The sequence below is a fragment of the Hyla sarda genome, chromosome 3 (assembly GCF_029499605.1).
Source record: "Hyla sarda isolate aHylSar1 chromosome 3, aHylSar1.hap1, whole genome shotgun sequence".
NCBI lineage: Eukaryota > Metazoa > Chordata > Amphibia > Anura > Hylidae > Hyla > Hyla sarda.
The window spans coordinates 374,218,206-374,240,481 of record NC_079191.1 but is presented as its reverse complement, the minus strand read 5'-3'; the positions used below and the strand labels follow the sequence as shown (position 1 = coordinate 374,240,481).

The following is a 22,276-nucleotide window of genomic DNA, read 5'->3' as shown; positions in this document are numbered from 1 at the left end:
CCGTATGCCCTGAACAGAGGCAACTGCTTCCAGCTGTGCTCACAGCCTAGATCCTGCAGAACAGCTGATTAGAAGGGCTGCTGAATGTTGGTGCTCCACTGATCAGCAATTGATGACCTGTCCTGAGGATAGGTCTCCTAACATCTGTTACTAGAAATTAACAAGGATCCAGCAGGCTGAATTGTATCTTTTCAGGTCTGCATAGATTAGCCACAAGCCCCTTTCTAAACCAAAAATAGCTAAAGCCATACATATTAGTTGACAGCCAAGTACACATGTATTCTGAATGTAGAGAGGGGAAAAGCAGCTGCCAGACTCCTCTGGAGGCTTAAGTCCTCGAGAACAAAAGGATAGGGCATGTAAGACTGTTCTCTTCTCCAACATCTGTTGTCAAGAGACAATCAGGAAGTCTCAAACAAATTAGATAGTGGGGCAAAGCCACCAAAATCGTTGGGCTTAGCCAACTTTAATTTGTATGCCCAGTTAATATTTATGGCAAATTCTTTACATAGGGCAATGATTTGGTTTGCTATTCAAGACCTACGTAAAGAGATCAAGAAAAAGATGGATGTTGTGGAAAAGACACTTTCTGTCTTTTGAATGGGGAGATGAAAGGTAAGCCACTGTCAGAAGGCCTACATAGACAAAAGATGGTCAGCCAGGCCCATCAAAATCAGAGGGGTTGGAGAGTTTTCACTAATGTGTATGGGGGCTCTTTAAAGCAAACTTGTCAGGAAAACAGGGGTGTCCTTTCCAGTGCTGACATATAAGTCTCAATAAAACAATAAACTTGAGCGGCATTTTGATCTACTGAGCCCAGGGCCCACTTTGTTTCTGGGACCTGGGCCCAATACATGACACTGCCACTCAGCCTATCACTAGCCAAGGTGGGACATGACTTCGACTGGTGATTAGTTGAGTGGCAGTGTTACGCATTGACCTCTAGAAGCAGGAAGAAGACTGCAATGGAGTACAGGATGTCAATGTCAATTGCAGTGGCAATGGGGGGGGGAGCAATTGGTTGGGCGGGTTGATCAGTAAGTTAAAGTTTTTTCTCATAGTATTTAAAAAATTTGTGTAAGCCTATCAAGCTGTATTTGGGTGAGGGGTGTGAGTATTTTCCACCCCTGCACATCTAGGCGGGGCGTTAAGGCAGGGGGCAGGGGCATATAACGCCCCTGCACCTACTGGTGGGGCGTATGTGACATTTTGTGAATGGACTGGTGTGGACCGGCATTCGTATCTCGTGTACTTACGCTTGTACCAGTTATACTGTACATACGCTAGTAGTTGTTTGCTGCTCATACCATGTACCAGTTATACTGTACATAAGTTAGTAGTTGTTACAATGCATACGCTTGTACCATTTATACTGTACATATGCTAGTGGTCGGTTCACTGCAGTAGTTGTTACACGGTACATACACTTGTACCATTTATATTGAACATATGTTGTGTCGTTACACGGAACATTCGCTCATAGCTACTACTGTCTCTAGCTTTATACTGTGTTTACTGTACACACACTCATAGCTTTATAAGGTGTATACTATACATACGCTCGTAGCTTTTAAACTGTATAAATGTTCGTAGCCTCATACTGTACATTCACTAATGATTACAATGTACTGTGGTAAAGTGTATGGAAAAGTGCTGAATGGTGTCTATTTTTCCCCTGGTTTCCTCAATCAGGCACGATCCATGCCGGGTTAAGTCCAGTCCACATTCCATGGTCCGTTACAAGTTTTTCCCTCCTCTCTGATCTGGTCCAGCTGAAGTTACCTGGACTAATTGAAAGCCATATATAAAGACTTGCTGGGACTTTTAGTAGGGAGAGGAGAGACTGGGAGCTGCAGCCTGACTGGAGCTGATTACAAAACCCACAGGTGTGAACTGTGTTATGCTTTGGACTTGCTTTACTTTATGTGTTAGCTTAGTGAGGTATCCTGTGTGTTAGTCAGAGCCATGCAGGCTTAGGTGTTTATTATTTTGTATTGCACTATGTTATGTGCCAAAGTCCTGTGAATAAACAGCCTTTTGGATTTTATGAAACCTGATGCCTGTGTGAACACTGTCATTGCCATCCCATCGTGTGAGCTGATCCCTACAGTACGTATGCTTGTACCATTATACTGTACATATGCTTATGTCTTTTACTGAACATACGCTTTTAGCTTCGTACGGTACATATGCTTGTAGTATTTGGTTATTACATAGCATTTCCGGTACGTAGCAATTTACTGTACATTGTTTTTATACTGTTATATCCTCATAGTATTTATACTGTCCATACACTCATGGCATTCATGCTGTTCATATGCACATGGCATTTATACTGTTCATACTCCCATAGTATACTGTGTTACGCTTATTGCATTCACGCTGTTAATACGCTCATAGTATTCATACTTTTCATACGCTCATGGCATTTCATACTGTTCATTCACTCATAGTATTTATACTGTTCACACATTCATGGCATTCATGCTGTGTCATACCCTCATAGCATTTATACTGTTATACGCTTATAAGTTTCATACTGTTCATACACTCAAGGCATTCATACAGTTCGCTCATGATTATTAACACTGTTATACGGTCATTGTATTTATACTGTTCACACATTCATGGCTTGATGCTGCTTTATACGCTCACGGCTTCTATACTGTCATATGCTCATAAGTTTATACTGTTCATACGCTCATGGCATTCATGATGCCCATATGCTCATGGCGTTCGTATTGTTCATACGCTCATGACATTTATACTGGCATTTATACTGTTCATATGCTCATGGCTTTGATACTGTTTCATACGCTCTTGGTGGTGATGCTGTTTCATACGCTCATGGCATTGATACGGTTTAATACACTTATGGCATTGATTACGCTCATGGCATTGTCGCTGTTTCTTACGCTTATGGTATTGATACTGTTCTGACGCTCGACATTCATAACACGCTAATTCATTCATTGTTAACACGCTAATGGTGCTTACATTATTTTATGCGCTCATCCCATTTATACTGCTCATACACTCATGGCATTGATTGTGGTTCTTACGCCCATAAGCCTTCATACTGTTTATACACTCATGGTATTTACACTTGTCATACGCTCTCGCTGTGCATCCATTCATAGCATTATGGTGCATGGGCTCTCGTGGCGTTCAAGCGGCGCATCTGTGCTGTGCATACATTAATTTAATTCATATGGTACACATACTCGTAGCATTTACGGAGCACATAATGCTTAGTTTTATACTGTGCATGCACTTATAGTAGTATTCTGTACATACAATCATAGCTCATATGATATTTGCTCGTATCCTTTATACGTTATAATTGCTAGATATATTTCACGGCACTTGGATCAACTTCTCATGTTACACTCAGCATCTACCTTACAACTTTCTCCAATGATCTACACTACATTAGTAGTTGTGGATATAATGGTACTCGTCATGGTTGTAGAGGCTCGATCTGTTATTGACACGTCTTTAGAATATCAACATCATGACATTTAAGCAGTTGTATTGCTCTGCGTAATTGTTGCTTCTGACATGTCTTCAGAGCAACAACATCACGACACATAGGTGGTTGTATACCCGTTCTACCTGCCACATCCACAGGGGGATACACTGCGCAATTGTTGTTACTGACACGTCTTCAGAGCAACATCACGACACATTGGTGGTTGTTTACCCTTCATACCTGCAGCGTCTGCGGGGGGATGCACTTTACAGTTGTTTTTATTGACACGTCTTCAGAGCAACAACATCACAAATCATAGGCGGTTGTATACCCTTCATACTTGTCACGTCTGCAGGGGGATGCTCTGCGCAATTGTTGTATCTGACATGTTTTCAGAGCGACAACATCACAACACATAGGTGGTTGTACACCCGTTTTACCTGCCGGGGGAGGCACTGCACAGTTGTTACTGACACATATTCAGAGCAACAACATCACGGCACCTAGGTGGTAGTATAATCCTTTATGCCTGCCCCGTCTGCAGGAGAATAAACTGCATAGTTATTGTTACGGACATGTTTCTATGGCTATGATGGTTACGCAAAGACCTCGCTCATCTATAGGCTCAATGGTACGCAAGAACTTTCTAGTCTACAGGCGCGATATAATGTCCCTGCACCTACTGGTGGGGTGTACATGACGTTTTGCGGACCCTCCCAACCCTCCCCTTTTTCAATTCATCCATTACAGGGTATGCCCACTAAAGTCTTGCCCTCCGTCGCAGTTATAGGCACAAATTTGACTGCTTTGTTTAATGTAATGTCTTCTATACAGGTATGTATGTATTGTTATCACGAGCACGAGTGTGAAGCTCCGATCACAAATATATCAGAGAGACAACCCTTTTAATGCTTTTTAGTTACATTTCTTGATTGCAACATTTCTGAAGCCATGGATTTTGTCACCAACAACTTAGTAGATTATTTTATTCAATTATATTATGCAGTGGTGTACAGAGCTTGTCATGAACAGCATTGGTCCCTGTCCCCATTGGGGTTTACAATGTTAATTCTAAATGAACTAAAGAAAACCCACACAAACTAGCCTTGGTCAGATTCCAACCCTGGGTTCCAAGGTATAGCCTACCTTTCTTCTCCAGTTTTCTCTATCCTACTTTGCTGCAAAGCATAGGATTGTGGGTAAAACTATTATATAGTTCCTATGCATTTCTTTTAAAGCAAGCTTATCAATTGTGACATAATTTCTGCCATTTATCACGTAGACTCTTAGCTAAATAATAACAGAAAGCAATGAGATTGTGTATACTAGTTAATATCAGCAAAGAAATCACCTTAACACACACACAAAATAAATATATATATATATATATATATATATATATATATATTAAATTCCCTTACTCTTTCCCATAACCTTTTTCCTTCCAGCTTCACCCTAAGTCCTTTGTTGTGTAATATTATTAAGAATTTTCAATAAAACATGAACAAGGTCCATTTGTTCCACATTTGGAATTATAGAAAGCAGAGAGCAAAAAACTCTCTGCGCAGGAATTTGTGGTCGCTGGATCTGACGGTGGAGGCTTTGGGAAATAAGCACAAATTGCTTTGTTGACTGTAAGAACTTCATCTATAATTTAAGTGTTTGCAGTAGAAAGGGAAAAACAAATACAAAATGTGCCAAAAACCAAATGGGAAGGAAATATAAATTGGGGTCTTGGTTTACTGGTGATAAAGAGTGCCCAAGAAAACCACAACAGCTAAAGTGCTGGCATGTACCTTCTCCAGTGCATGATGGGACAGCAGTAAAATAAAAGCTATACGGTATGCGTAATCCAACACAACCACAATTACATCAATAAAACAGACCAGATACCACTAACTTTGTCCATTGTTGTTCAAGCACCATTACTGGCCAAGAAGGTTGTGCCAATCTGAACAAACACCTGGTACCAAATGGTGTTCATAGGTCATTCAAACATCATAGTTAAAGACAGAGTAAACAAATGTCACTACTTTACTTCATTTACATTTTTCTCACTAGCGCGATCATCTTAAGAACATTTCCTCATAAGACTTATCAGAGCGCTGTTCACCTGTTATCTTGTGTCTATGAGTGAAGATGAGCAAACCTCCTGAGATTCATTTCAGGTCCAATTTGGCAAATCTTATGGTTTGGTTTCAGATTTTGATCCCCATTTGGATTTGGAAGCACCCTATCAGCCCTGGGATTGCCTTTGCAAAATATGTAGAAGAACAGGGACCGAGTTCAGTTTTTGACAAATCAATTTTTTTATATCTGTTCATGAGCCCTATCATTTATTTTAAATAAATCAGCAGCACATGTAAATATGTGGAACTCTATTCTTTATTAGGGAAAAAGTATTTTCCTTAAAGGGGTATCCAATGGAACAATTATTTTTTTTTTTATCAGCTGGTACCAAAAAAGTTAAAGGAGAAGTCCAGTGCTGAAAAACGTATTCCCTATCCTAAGGATATGGGATAAGTTTCAGATCACGAGGGGGCCGACCGCTGGGGCTACCTTCGGCAATCTCCGGCTTTGCCATAGTGCTGTATTGAGGGGGCGTGTCGACTGCCGCTTCTTGCGGAAGGAGAGGGGGAGGATGCAGCTGCAGCAAGAACCATGATATGAGAGGGAAAGGTAGGGGACCATGTTAAAGTATCTGCTTCATGAGACTCATGCTGTTTACGGGAGGAGGGAGCATCAACGGGAAATATCCTAATGGCTCAGAGCTCCCGCAACAGCTATAAAATCATTCTAGGAAGCACCTATGCACATAACCATGGAGAAAAAAAGTATTTACAGCAATTTTGCAGAAGGGAGGAAAAGATCTTATACACACAGAATGCACACAACAGTTCTGGCTGCACTTCATATATATATATACTACACACCTAGAGCTTTCTAAGGAATGATTTAGAATTCTGTGTTTTAAGTGTATTGTACTACAGAAAATCCCTGGAGCACAGGGGTCAAGTCCTGGGGAAAAAAGTGTCTTGAGCCCTGCTGGAACATTTATGATATACCGTATATGCCGGCGTATCAGACGACTTGGCGTATAAGACGACCCCCAACTTTTACAGTTAAAATATAGAGTTTGGGATATACTCGCCATATGACTACCCCTCCTACCACGATGTACGGTACCTTGTAGTTCCCCCCACATTAGGTAGGCAGTATAGTTCCCCCCCCCACATTAGGTAGGCAGTATAGTTCCCCCCCCCCCCACATTAGGTCGGCAGTTCCCCCACATTAGGTCGGCAGTTCCCCCACAATAGTAGGCAGCTCCCCCACAATAGGTCGGGAGTTACACCACATTAGTAGCAGTTCCCCCGCAATAGTAGGCAGCTCCCCCCACATTAGGTCAGCAGCTCCCCCCACAATAGTAGGCAGCTCCCCCCACATTTGTAGGCATTTCCCCCACAATAGTAGGCAGCTCCCCCCAACAGACATACAGCTTCCAGCCCTATACAGTGTATGGCTGCAGGCTGTATGTCTGTACTGGTCTGCCCGCACAGTGTTCCGATCACCGTTCCTCCGGCCCGGGTCACCATCTACTGCTATTTAATTCCTATAGATTCCCTTTTGGGAATCCAAAAAAAAACCTGTTTTCCCATATACTACTTAACTTAGTAAAATTCCATATGCTTTATTGTATACTACACACTATTTAAAAACAAATAGCACTGTTTTCTCTATTTGCTATTTTAATAAGGTCATTTGCTTGCGCAGATATCTCTGCTATTTATGATGTATTTGTATTAGGGCCATCTGGGTGGGACTCCGATTGGAGCCAGCGCCCATCAATCAAAAGGGCATGTCCAATGTGTGGAGCTTCTCTGGCAGGCGCACCCCATTGGCTAGGATAACATCCTGTAATTGATTACTGACACCACAAACAGAGGCTATAAGAATGACCGATATCGCATCCACGCTCAGTTGCCCGCTACCTCTTGATAACGCTACGTCGTAGCGAAACATGTTGAGGGGGGCAGAGTAGAGTTTTAATAATCATAGCACTGTTGCTCCTTGCAATCTACCGAGTGTGACCTGCAGGCACACGGGGTTGCCCTAATACAAATACATCATAAATAGCAGAGATATCTGCGCAAGCAAATGACCTTATTAAAATAGCAAATAGAGAAAACAGTGCTATTTGTTTTTAAATAGTGTGTAGTATACAATAAAGCATATGGAATTTTACTAAGTTAAGTAGTATATGGGAAAACAGGCTTTTTTTTGGATTCCCAAAAGGGAATCTATAGGAATTAAATAAACGAATTTAACCCTCCATATACTGGTCTATACCAGTTATGGTGACCATCTACTGCTATGGCCTATGGACCATAGCAGTAGGTGCCGGGACCGGAGAGCGGTGATTGGAACACTTAAGATAGCACGGCTGGTCACTCACCAGGCCCCGGCCGGCGAGCGTCCTCCTGGTCCTGCGCTCCTCGGCCTCTATGGTTGTAGGCACGGGACGTCACTGACGTCCCGTGCGTACAACCATAGAGAGGGAGGACCGGACCGCAGGAGGACCGAAGGAGGATCGCAGGAGGACACGCACCGCCGGGGAATGGTAAGTGACCAGCGGACATCCCTATGTCCCGAAAAGATTATCTGCCCAGGCCGGCTCCCGTGTGTGGCTGCAGGCGGGGGCTGGCCAGAGCAGGTAGAAACTAATACTGTATACAAAAAACCAGGGGGCCTCCAGCTGTTGTAAAACTACAACTCCCAGCATGCCCGGACAGCCTTTGCCGTGCTGAGAGTTGTAGTTTGACAACAGCTGGAGGCACCCTGGTTTTTAGTATACAGTATTGGTTTCTACCTGCTCTGGCCAGCCCCCACCTGCAGCCACACACGGGAGCCGGCCCGGGCAGATAATCAGAAGTTTTCCTATCCCGGACCTCAATACCCGGCGTATAAGACAACCCCCGACTTTTCAGAAGAAAATATTCGGGGATAAAAAAGTTGTCTTATACGCCGGGATATACGGTATGATAAAACAAAATCTTTTTGAGTATTCCGCAGCTAAAGGGCTTGTATAGGATTAGAAAGTAAGATCTGCTTTTTTTCCCCAGTATTAGCATATCAACTGTTTGGGTTGTGTCTGGTATTGCAGTTAGGCCCACACTGGGGTTGCAATACCAGACATATCCCATGGACAGACATCATGCCGTTTTTGGAAGAAAAGAAAAAAATGGCAGACCCTTCTTCAATTATACAGTGATCCCCCGACCTACGATGGCCCCGACATACGATCATTTCAACATACGATGGACTCTCAGAGGCCATTGCATGTTGAAGGCAGCATCAACATACGATGCTTTTGTATGTCGGGGCCATCGCATAAACGGCTATCCGGCAGTGCAGACTGCTTCAGCTGGTATAGACATTTAACGTGCCCTGTGTGGTCCGGTGAGTGTCACTCACCTGTCCCCGACGTTCCGGCCCATCCTCTTCAGGCTCCGCTTCATGGTTGTCACTCTCCTTCGTCTTCATCACGTCGCCGCGCACCCCATCCCGTCATGCAGTAGGAGCGGTGTGTGTAGCAACGTGATGACTGATGGAGAGCGACGATCCAGGGCAGCGGCGACGGTCCGGAGTGGTGGGGACAAGTGAGTATAACTTTCTATAATATACGGATCCCTAAACATACGATGGATTCAAGTAACGATGATTCATTTGGAACAAATTACCATCGTATGCTGAGGGATCACTGTGTGTGTATGTGTGTGTGTGTATATATAATATATATATATATATATATATATATATATATATATATATATATATATATATATATATATATTACTATCCTTTTATTCTAACCTTGGATGCCAGGCCTGACAGTAGGCAACACTACTAATAATAGTGACCCTGAGATTGTTGTTGTAAGCCACTAGGACCAAGTTCTCCAAACGATGGCTCTCCAGCTGTTGCAAAACTACATCTCCCAGCATGCCCGGACAGCCATTGGCTGTCCGGGCATGCTGGGAGTTGTAGTTTTGTAACATCCGGAGGTTTGCAGTTTGGAGACCATTGCACTAGGATGTCAAATGTCAGGCTATTACAGCTCATGACCGGACCAGCACGTGGATCGGGAGCTCTGCTTGATACTCCTGAACTTACAGCCTTCTGTATTTCATTCCAATTGTACCACCTTATCTTTTTTCAGTTAGGGTTGAGATAATATGCTTTTGAATGTCGGCACTTTGTACAGAAAGAACAGAAACATTCCTGATAAGGAAACCTCCCCACCACACCTTTATGCTATTATGCGTCAAGTAGAATTCTTGAAGAGTGAAGAACATCCTTTACCGCCTTCTTGGTAGGTCTCAAGAAATAGCAATATTCTAAGTGAGTGTAATCCTTAAAGAGTACATGTCATGAACTTATTAAATGTTATAATCCTCCAAGTACACTGCCCCCATCATAATAAACCACCCCTTGCCTTGATTTTGATTATTTTTTTAGTTTTCTACCTTGATATTGCTCTGTATTTTGTGCTCAGTCTCAGTCAGATTCACAGACTGGGAAGGGGTGTTCCCCAGCAGGCGTGACATCATCTGAAGCCATATAGGGGTGAACTTCCTCCCTCACTCTGCTACACACAGCCAAGAACAGTTCAGTGTGAGATGAGCTATGATTGGTTAAGTCTGCACACACACCCCTCAGCTCTCCAGACTGCACTTCCTGAGTCCAAAGTCTGTGCAAGAGATGGGGGGGGGAATGTGCTCTGGACAAGTAGGGAGACACCTAGTGGCAGCTTTTTAAACACAAATAAAACAAAAAAAACTTAATTTTTTTAAAGTACATTAGGAAGATTTTGTATTTACCATAAGGAGTGCAATAGCAAAAATTAGTTTTAATGATAGTGCCCATTTAAATACAAATGTCATAGTGACACTACACAATTCACTCTTAGGTTGTTTAGGTGTTGAACAAAGTAAATGTCTTAAATGGTCCATCTAGATTCAGAAAGTTGTATCCCAATGATATGAAGGCATAAAATAAGGTCAGTTACTAATATACATGTCGTTCCAATAACATGTCAATTATCCTCTTGGGGACACATGGGGGCATTTATCATTGTCTTTAGAGCTGTTTTTGTGTTTATATTTGTTGCACATTTGGCGCAGTGCTGCACCAAAAGCAATTTTTTGCAACTTTTTGGTTTACACTTTTTTTTTTTTTTTATAGTGTGTAGATACCAGCTGTTACCGTTATTCTTATGCAGTGGTAATGAATTCATTTTAAAAACAAGTCGCAAAAACCACCAAAAAGTCGCAAAACTACACCAGCCCAGACTTCGCTTAGCTTTATGGTGTATGCGAAGAGTGAAATTTTAGAAAATGTGACCTCCACAAGATTTATGAAATGCCATGTGACCATTTAATAAATTTGGTGCACCTACACATTACCAAGCACACACAAAAAAAGGTATAGAAAAATGCTTCACTGACACCTCCAATGATGACAGCCTCCCACAGTCCTTTGGCCCTGGAAGACTTAGGGTATGTTCACACAGAGGAATTTCCGTGCGGAATTCCACCAGAATATTCTGCATCCGATATCCCGCCGCAGCAGAGTCCCATTAATTTAAAAGGGGTACTCTGCTGTAAACATCTTATCCTCTATCCAAAGATGTTAGATCGCCGGAGTCCCGTTGCTGGGGACCTCCGCGATCTATGCTGCAGCACCCCAGTCAATCGGTCCACGATGCCGGCTGCCATCACCTCTCCATTCACCTCTATGGGAGGAAGTGTGATGAGTATGTACTAGCCGTCACACCCCCTCCCATAGATATGAATGGAGGGGGCATGTCTATGGGAGGGGGGTGTGACTGCTACTGCTGCCGGCCCAGAGATCGTGGCGGTCCCCAGCAGCGGGACCCTCGCGATCTAACTTCTTATCCACTATACTTTGGATAGGGGATACAATGTTTACAGTGTAGTACCCCTTTAAAGGGGTATTCCAGGGGGGAAAAAAATATCAACTGGCTCCAGAAAGTTAAACAGATTTGTAAATTACTTCTATTAAAAAATCTTAATCCTTTCAATAATTATTAGCTGCTGAAGTTGAGTTGTTATTTTCTCTCTGGCAACAGTGCGCTCTGCTTGTCTCGGGAACTACACAGAGTAGAAGAGGTTTGCTATGGGGATTTGCTTCTACTCTGGACAGTTCCCAAGACACGTGTCATCAGAGAGCACTTAGACAGAAAAGAACAACTCAACTTCATCAGCTCATAAGTACTGATATTTTTTAATAGAAGTAATTTACAAATCTGTTTAACTTTCTGGAGCCAGTTGAGATTATATTCTATATCTCAAGTTTTTTTTTCCTGGAATACCCCTTTAAGTACACCCCAATCTACAACTGTGCAAAGACTGCATCATGCATCACGCTAACAGATACCCAAAATGCTCAGACGATGCTCCAATTCAACATGTCAAGGACAAATGTCTGATACAGACAGATACCCATGTCAATCCTTTCCTCTCCACAAATATTGACAAAACACAGTCTTAGAAAAATAGCTTGGCACAAACTACAGGCAGGAGCATTATCCATAATCTCCATAAATACCGGCCCGTGATCTGCCCTTGAAATATTTTACATACTGCCACAAGGTCACGCAGGGCTCATCTCATATCTATGTGCTGTTATTTTGTGAGGATGATTACAGACCTTCATTTTATATCTCTCCGTTATTGTGTGGATGATACTATGTGAACAGATTATACATCTTTAAGCATGTGGTTTGGGGATTGCAGATTCAATGTCAGATATATTACCAAAAAAAAGGTTAATAGGCAAAGTGATGGTAGAACATTACTGGGATATGTAACAGCAAACTTAGAACTGAATGACAAGCTTAGTGGCCTATACAAACTATTGATACTTGAACAACTTAAGTGGTCAACAAATCCCAATTTACTTATGAGTGACTATATTCTACATTGTAACACTGTATAGTACATTTTTCTGGCATCAACCTACTAGGGATCCAGAGAATTAATCAGTCTAGGTTACTAAAATTCTCATAGAAAATTCTACAAAATTTACTTGAAATGAAACCTTCAACAATAAAGCCCAAAATACCCTAGAAAGAGACAAATGTCCGGCACAGCCACTCATTCACAGCCACATAATGGTTGATATAAGGTACAGTCCTTCAAGATAAAGGGGTACTCCGGTGGAAAACTTTTTGTTTTTAAATTAACTGGTGCCAGAAAGTTAACCAGATTTGTAAATGACTTCTATTAAAAAATCTTTACCCTTTCAGTACTGTTTAGCAGCTGTATGCTACAGAGGAAATTCTATACTTTTTGAATTTCTGTTTTTGTCTTGTCCACAGTGCTCTCTGCTGACACCTGCTGCCCATATCAGGAACTGCCCAGAGCAGGAAGAATCCCCATTGCAAACCTATGCTGATCTGGACAGTTCCTGTCATGGGCAGCAGGTGTCAGCAGAGAGCACTGTGGACAAGACAAAAAAGAAATTCAGAAAGTATAGAATTTCTTCTGTAGCATACAGCTGCTAAAAAGTACTGGAAGGGTAAAGATTTTTAATAGAAGTCGTTTACAAATCTGTTTAACTTTCTGGCACCAGTTGATTAAAAAAAAAAAAATGTTTTCCACTGGAGTACCCCTTTAAGGAACAGAATAAGAAAACCAGTACAATGGTGCCCAGCTATCCAAAATATAGCAATGTCCCAGAAGAAATGAAATAGCGGCACTCACCGTCCACGGTAAAATCTTCTTTATTTGTAGAGTAAAATATTCACAGAACAGACAGGAGACGAACTATAGTGGTGTACAGTAGATAGGAGACTATAGCGATGCAGCTATAGTTTCCTATCTACTGTACACCAAAGCTTTTTGTCTCCCCCCACTTATGTAAGTATTTTAATTTTTACTTTATTTTACAAATAAAGAAGATTTTACCATTGATGGTGAGTGCTGATATTTTATTTCTTCTGAAACACTGCCATAAAAGCCCAAAATAAAAGGAAACTTAAAATCTACTGTAACATTTGCCTTTCAATCAGGCAAAAGTCTTCTGCCTATAATCTTGTAAAGTTCCACATTACAGCTGAAAACAAGTCATAGATGAGAAGAATTTTAGCATAATCTTTTCTACACATCATCAGTCCCATCTCTGGACTTAATCACTTACGTGATCACATTCCGCAAACTTTAATTAGTTTTATCAGCACAAAGAGGAAAAACCAGGCACTTCAAGTGTGAATACGGTCCACACAAATACCAAACGAGACCACAAATGGAAAAAATAGCGGTCAGCTGTGTGTCAGCGTAGTGCTCCATGTTGGACAAAACAGCAAGAAATGCATAGAAGAAGGTCAAGAAGACATGGCAACTCACTGACTGACAGCAGGAGAACGATGGTTATTAGGAAGCAGCTTTAAACAGACATCCATAAATCGTGCTGACGCTGCGGGAGAGAGGAATGGGATCAGGATCAGTATAAAAACAAACTGTACCTTTCTTGGAGCTGTTGGTGTTTGTCAAACTTATAAAGTGTCAAGGAGGTGGTGCAGAGCAGCTCAAGTGCGGCCAAGGGTTTTCATGGTGTAGGTGCAAGATTAGTAGGCGGGGCTAGGCGCTGTACATCAGTCTAGTGAGGCTGGGAGCTAAGGGTAAGGCTTCTTTAACACTGCCGTTAGGACATGGCAGTGTGACAGCCATTGGGGGAGCCCGGGGGAATAGCGGGAGAAAAATGACTGCTTGTGCCGTCTTTTTCTCGCGCTAGTCCGCTACAAAAATAATGGCACCCGAAGGACCCCATTATAGTAAATGGGATCCATCGGGTCCCGTTATTGCTCGTTGTGCCCCATTCCAAAAACGGCCGTTAAAGGCTGAAATAAAAGTGCAAAATGGCTATTTAAAGGCGGATACAACGGCAGTGTGAAAATAGCCTAAGTGAGGAAGTGTGCCAGGCTGCAGCAACTGAGCAGTTCGGCACCATCAGCTTGACACTTGGCTATATATATATATATATATATATATATATATATATATATATATATATATTTCCCAACCACCATCAGCTCCAGGAAAGGTTCAGTTTACTTTCATACCCTATATAACAGCTATCCAGCAGTATCTGCATCTTATGGCAGCTCAAACAGCTGACAGATTTCCCTTAAATGAACGAGAAAATGTTCTAGCTTCGCTCGATCCAATAATAATACTATTTCTGTGTATGAAACACCAAAGCTTTATCTCTTTTCAAGACCATGCAGACATTGACGAGTGATGGACACCTTCATGTCAATGCTGTGATTTAGATTAGAGACTCCACATCTTTTGAACAAGATGTCTATCCATAACTATAGACTAGAGATTACTATTGTCTGCAAAATCTGCTGTCAGTTAATGCAATTTATTATTCTGCCATCTGTCCCACCAAAGACCAACAATGACTCAGTCATAAGAACATTTTTTTTGCTTAACAAAAACCTAATGTGGATCGAAACCTTACACTTTTTCTTTGGACACCAATAAAAGATGTCAGTTTTACTACTAGTGGATGCTGTTGGACTCCCTTTTTAATATACCGTATTTTTCGTCATATCAGCCGCTCCGGCATATAAGACGCACCTAATTTTATAGGATAAAAATCTAGAAAATAAAGATTCAGAACCAAATACAATGTAAAGTATAGGACAGTGGTCTTCAACCTGCGGAACTTCAGATGTTGCAAAACTACAACTCCCAGCATGCTGGGAGTTGTAGTTTTGCAACATCTGGAGGTCTGCAGGTTGAAGACCACTGGTATAGGAGCATGTGTCTCCACCACTCCAGGCCCGTCACCGCTGCCCTGGATGTCGCTCTCCATCGCTGTCGCCGCGTCCCCGGGATGTCTCCGTCGCTACGGAACGTCTCTGCTGTCCGTTATCCGCACTCTCTGTTGATGACGTCACTACGCACGCCGCTCCTATTGGATGACGGGGCTGCGTGCGCGACGACATGATGACGATTAGGGAGAGCGTCAGCCATGCAGGGGATCCAGGCACGGAGCAGACACCGAGGAGGCAGGTAAGGTCCCTCCCGGTGTCCTGCAAGCTGTCCGGGATGCCGCGATTCCACAGCGGCAGTGCCAAACAGCCCGACTGAACAGCCGGGTTAGTGTTATTTTCGCTTCAAACACGGCGGTCAGCTTTGATTGCCGCGTCTGAAGGGTTAATACAGGGCATCACCGCGATCGGTGATGTCCTGTATTAGCCGCGTGTCCCGGCCGTTGATGGCCGCAGGGACCACCGCGATAGGACAGGTATTTGCAGTATAAGACACACCAACTTTTTCCCCCCAGTTTTGGGGAAGAAAAAGTTTGTCTTATACGGCAAAAAATATGGTATACGGTATGAACATTTTCTGTCATATTGTGGTTATGTCCTGAAGTATCCCAGAAAAAAAAAAGCAGGCTATGAAATCTTTTATTAGGCCTACTGTTTTACATATTTTTTTTAACTGTTTTACGGTAATTGGTTTTTTTTTTTTTTTTTTTTTTTTTTTGCCATAGTTTTTAGAGGTTTTTTTTTTTTTACAGCATTAACTGTGCTGTATAAATAACATGCTAACTTTTTATCTGGATTATTACAGTGATATCAAATGTATATATTTTTTAAATACTTTTGCACATTATATAAATCTTATTGAAAAAATATATTTGCCGTACTTTCTTTTTAGATCCCTTTTTATAAAATTTTTGGGAATGGCAAGTCAAACAAAAACAAAATTATTTTGAATCTTTTTTCAGTTTTATTGTAGAATACATAAAACAATAGCTTAATAATTTTGGTGGAAATATGTGGCAATACCTCATCTATTACTAACTGTAACAACGACTTTCCTAAATCCTACTCCTTAGAGTGTACAGTATGTGGCCTTCTTCACCTTTACTCTTATCATATAATGCTACTGCAGTCATGATGGTCACATAAAGTCACCAACATGAAAAGAGAAGAACCCAGGTGAAAACAAAAAGATGAATGGTCAGATTATTTCTTAATAACCAAAGGTCACATTCACAGCATGGACTACAACCCGACTAATGTGCGCAACCGTTCTATTGAATTATAAACTATCCGAATATAGCATTGACTGGTCATATCCAATATAGCATATATAATACAGCTACTAAAGACCTTAACATTAAACATAGCTTAATAAAAACTATAGAGGAAGACGTTAGTGATGTTTCTTCTATGTCAGGGTGGAGGATACCCATGAGAAGCACAAAGCCTTAGGGCACCCCCAGGTTAATGGATTTTAGACTGATAAACTCATTTAAATTTGATTGAAATATAAGTCATAGCCCTTTGGAAACCTTTGAGACTGTTCAATTATAGTATTCCTATGGTACAGACACTAACTAATTGTTCTTTGACGAAAAAAAATGGAATCACAATGTTCTTATTGGCTTAAAAGCAGAAACATCACCTAGAGACATGCCTGCTACTCTGGATAAGTTAATAGCTAGGCACTGGTAGTAAGGATTAAAGAAATTGCAAAGAAATGGGCCAGTGGTAATGCCTGTCCTGTGCTACACAAGAAGGGCATGTAGTTAAAAGGGGTCATTTACTTTGTGCTCAAGACATCATGAGACTTTGTAATTAATAGTATGGCCCAATGAGCTGAGATCTTGAGGTCTATGGCTATTAGGATCTACTGTCTTTACAAATCAATACGGCTTTTCTTCATATACAGATATAGTGCTGTTACTTCTCAATCATAGAAAAAAATAAAGCCCCCTATATAGTTGTCCGAATCACTGATTTCAGCAGGACTGGGGGATTACTCTGTGTATGGCGGCCTCCCGACTCTCCCCCGAAATCTTCTGTTCAATTTCAAAACTCAATGCTTTCGGTACCTCTGGAGATAAACCAATGTCTGAAGAGTCAGGCAGTGGCTTACTGCTGTCTACTTATTGGGAACATATATGCACTTTAGGGGAAAGGAGGGACAGCTGTCAGTCAGAGCTACTGAGGGTGTACAAGCAACTTTGTCAAATCAGGATAATCTGTATAATAGCTGGAGAATCTTTCACAAATTTCCACCGGTGGTAGTTTTCGAGAGTCTCAACTCTCTGGGGAACTTGCATAAGTAGTATAAGAGCAGTACAATATGAATAAAGTAGGAAAGATGAGGCACTCACCAATCATGCTGTAGTCTCTCATATTTTTTATGTCATACTTACCAAAAACAGGGGGTATATATACAAAAGACAACAGGAGTATACAAAAAAAGTTAACAGGGGGGTGCAAAAAAAGCATAACTTTTTACCTTTGATACCTGTAGATCATAGAAAATCCATAGAAAGGTAAAACCCATACTTCAATGGTACAGATCAATTAGATCCTTCCTGACTCTTGTTGAGTATAATTTGTTGGTCATCTATCATGATTTCGTCATCTATCAAGTACTAAAGCTATAACAAAGCACCATCAAGCTTCAAAAACAGTTGTAAATATACTTAAATAGAAGACTATCCTTTCCCAGACATAAAGTATATGCTCCATGTATGGTGGTACAGTGGTCAGGTTTGTTCCTGTATAGCAACGTGGGTCATGGGTTCAAATCCAACTAAGGACAACATCTGAATAGATTTTATACAGTTATTTATTTCCTTTGGGCTTCCACTCCTAGAATTCAATAACATTTTCAATAGGTAAACTGGCTACCTATGGAATTGGTGTGTGTATGTGTAGCTTAGATGGAGTTGGACTCAATGGTTAGATAGACTTATCTTTACACTGTCTACAGTTCAGATGTGAGGTAGGTGAAGATCGGCACTTCTGCGCTCAGTGGTGCACGAGGAGTGATCAATAGGAAAAAGTCACAGCACTCACCAAATATCAAGCAATAGTAATTTTCTTCCATATCCAAAATGAAAAGGATGCACTTCAGCCTCAAGCCTTCCTCTGCTGTACAACAGGAGAGGAAGACTTGAGGCCGAAACGCGTCCTGTTCATTTTGGATATGGAATAAGACTACTATTTGTAATGTCCGTTTATTTGTTTTTGCATTTTTCCATTTTAGGCCCTGTTCAGACATTGTTTTTCATGCATTCTGTTTTCTGTGCTCTTTCCAGGTGTGGAAGAGTTAAGCCTCTTACCCATGTGAACATGTGCAAGGCGGGTTGTCTATATAACTCCACCTCAGTCTGCATTCTAGTTCCTGGTTATTAGTGCAATACACATTGTCTGTGCAATAATGCTACTATGTCTGCTTGAGCATTTACCTTGTACAGTGACCCCCCGACCTACGATGGCCCCGACATACGATCATTTCAACATACGATGGCCTCTCAGAGGCCATCGCATGTTGAAGGCAGCATCAACATACGATGCCTTTGTATGTTGGGGCCATCACATAAACGGCTATCCGGCAGCGCAGACTGCTTCAGCTGCCACCGGATACCCGTTTATGGTGCCCCATATGGTCCGCTGACGATCACTTACCTGTCCTAGGGGCTCCGGAGCGTCCTCTTCGGGATCCCCTGCATCGTCGGCGCTCTCCATCAACGTCATCACGTTGCTGCGCACGCCAACCCGTCATCCAATTGGAGCGGTGTGCGTAGTGACGTGATGACAGCGACGGAGAGCGAGGATGCCGGGGAAGCAGAGGCCTTGCCGGAGCGTCGGGGACACCCCGGGGACGCAGTGACAGTGTTGGAAGGCGACATCCAGGGCAGCAGTGACTAAGGGTGACGGTCCGGAGCGGCGGGGACACGTGTGAATAACCTCCAATACCAGTGGTCTTCAACCTGCGGACCTCCAGATGTTGCAAAACTACAACTCCCAGCATGCCCGGACAGCCGTTGGCTGTCCGGGCATGCTGGGTGTTGTAGTTCTGCAACATCTGGAGGTCAGCAGGTTGTAGACCACTGTCCTATACTTTACATTGCACGGATCCCTCAACATACGATGGTTTCCACAAACGATGGTCCATTTGGAACGGATTGCAATCGTATGTTGAGGGACCACTGTATTTATCTTGTGATTTTATCTGGGTTTTTAGCCATGGTTAATGTCTTGTTTACTATATATTTTAGTCTGTTACATTTAGTCGTTTTTTAGGATGTATGTCCTTTTCTGATTTTTTTTGGTCTGTGTTCACACTGTTAGAATCCTGTTCTGCGTTCCTACTCTTAGGGGAGTTTGGTTTTGAAATATATCCTGTTTTGTATCTTGAATAATTTACTGTCTAGTATCCTGACCAGAGTTCCTCTACGTTGTAGAGTTTGGTTTTCTTCTATCCGTGTTTATGAAGTTTCATTTATTATATTTTTATCTCCTGATCACACGGTGGAGTGTGCCCGCTGGTCAGTAGTCTATTTGGCTTTATTATAATGACTACTCCTTTTGTGGAGTGGTGTGTCCAGTTTGTTTGTTGGGTGAACAGTGTCCTATGTTACCTGATCAGTTTTTTGTTTTAGCTCTCAGTTCTTCCGTTCATCCCCTGCGTCTCTTGGATTCTGCTGTATTCTTGTTCCATACCTAGTCTTGTTCATCTTATCATATCTGCCGTTCATCTGATATCTGGTTTATGAACTGTTTGTTAATACACTATATTCTGTCTTGTTAGCATTTGAATCTTGTCTAGTATATCTGGGTGTCTAGTAGTTTTCTGGCCTGTGACCGACTAAGTATATTTGTTTTTAAGCCACTGCACTTTAGTGCAGGTAGGGACCTGCTCCAAGTTGTCGAATCACCGCTTAGGGTGTTTTGGAAAGTAGGCAGGGAGAGTGTCACTAGGGACGACTTAGGGCTCACTCTCCCCGTCCCCCCAGTCAGTCGTGACACTATTGCTTGATATTTGGTGAGTGCTGGGACTTTTTCCTATTATACAGTTCAGATGTGGACAAATTCCAGGGGCCATAAGCACCTAGAGATTTTCTAACTTTGTGGCTTACTTTCTATAGTAAGAACAACTTGGTCCTAGAATGGTCTAAAGGCTCCTAAAATCTACAATAATTTTTCCCCTTCTGCTCTAGTTGAATGGTAAAAGACAGGAAAGAATACATCATCTCGGATTTCCCAGCCATTGGGTTACTCACATACTTGAATTTGTTAGTGTGAGTGTTAATGAGGTGATAATATAAGAGACATATTAACAGAGCAAACACTTCACACTCATGAATGATTTGCATGACATATGAGGAAAGAAATACCAGAAAAATGCAGAATAGCAAGCCAGAAATCCAGGCCAAGCAAAGCAGTAAACTCCATCTGGAGGGCTTCTAGATATAAAAGAAAGTTATAGAACTTCCCTTAGACAGTCACTACTGGCTCAACAGCAGACAAAAAAGATGTGAAGGCATAAGATCAAGAGCTAGGGTTGTAGGGAAAGAAGAGGAGGCCCTTTAAGTTGAACTTCATGATAGATAACATCGCAAATCTGAATCCAGAGAAGAGTTTACAAGTCTTAAGACTGAGAATACATTTTTAAAGTGGGCCCATATAATGGTATCTTATACTAAAGTATCTTCATGTTTTAAGGGGTACTCCGCCCCTAAACATCTTATCTCCTATCCAAAGGATAAGATGTCTGATCGCAAGGGTCCCGCTGCTGGGGACGCTCGTGATCTCTCTGCTGCACCCGGTGTTCGTTTAGAGCATTATATGCAGCGCCAGAGGCTCATAACATCACGGCCATGCCCCCTCAATGCACATCTATGGGAGGGCGTGTGACTGCCATTACGCCCCCTCCCATAGACTTGCATTGAGGGGGCATGGCCGTGACATCACGAGTGGGGCGTGACCGTGACGAGCCTCTGCCCCGCATCGCCAGTCATCCGGCAGGGAGCGAAGTTCGCTCCATGCACCGGATATCTGGGGTGCCACAGCCGAGATCACGGTGGTCCCCAGCGGCAGGACCCCTGCAATCAGACATCTTATCCCCTATCCTTTGGATAGGGGATAAGATGTCTAGGGACGGAGTACCCCTTTATTATTTATAAGGTTCTCTCGGCGAATGTGGTAATATCTTCAAATTGGTTCCGATAATGAGAATTGAATAGTCTAAAGATGATGGAAGAGCTGAATCAGTTCAAAGGACCATTATTCTCCAAATTCAATACTGGGTATCAAGCTGTGACTTCGGGACAATGCTCTTTGATAAATGGTCGCCTTGATACATGTATTGACCAATAATCAATATCCAGATGAAGCCATCTGCTGCCCAGTTAATTTCTGCTGACCCTAAAGATAAGCAGTCATGAATTGTTCTTTTATGGCAGAAGGATCATAAACATCCTTGTTTGAAAGTTGTTTCAAAAGCAACTGGATGCGTTCACAATGTTTTTCCTGAAGAGTTCACCATTATAATAACTATGCATTGGTCAATGTGATGAGTGAATAAGCACACCATCAAAGATATGGATGGTCTACAACCATCTCTCCTGACCCCCATTGACTTGCATGAATGGGGTAAAGGTAGTAAGATGCTGCCAGTCACCTCTAGTGGAAGCTTATTTCCCCTGAGAATTAAAGGGGTACTTCTGTGAAAAATAGATTTTTTTAAAATCAACTCGTGCCAGAACGTTAAACATATTTGTAAATTACTTTTATTTAAAAACCTTAATACTTCCAGTACTTAACTTCCTCTGTAGTAAACAGCAGCTGATATTTTCTTTTTAAATGTCCTTTCTGTCTGTCCACAGTGCTCTCTGCTGACACCTCTGTCTGTATCAGGAACTGCCCAGAGCAGGAGAGGTTTGCTATGGGGATTTGCT

At 42.0% G+C, this 22,276-nt stretch overlaps 1 protein-coding gene across 4 annotated transcripts in view; it reads right to left on the bottom strand.

The window, feature by feature from the left end:
- The window catches only part of PLCB4 (phospholipase C beta 4), a 326,117-nt gene that overhangs the window by 234,867 nt on the left and 68,974 nt on the right, over positions 1–22,276 (bottom strand). The gene's annotated exons all lie outside the window — the stretch shown is intronic.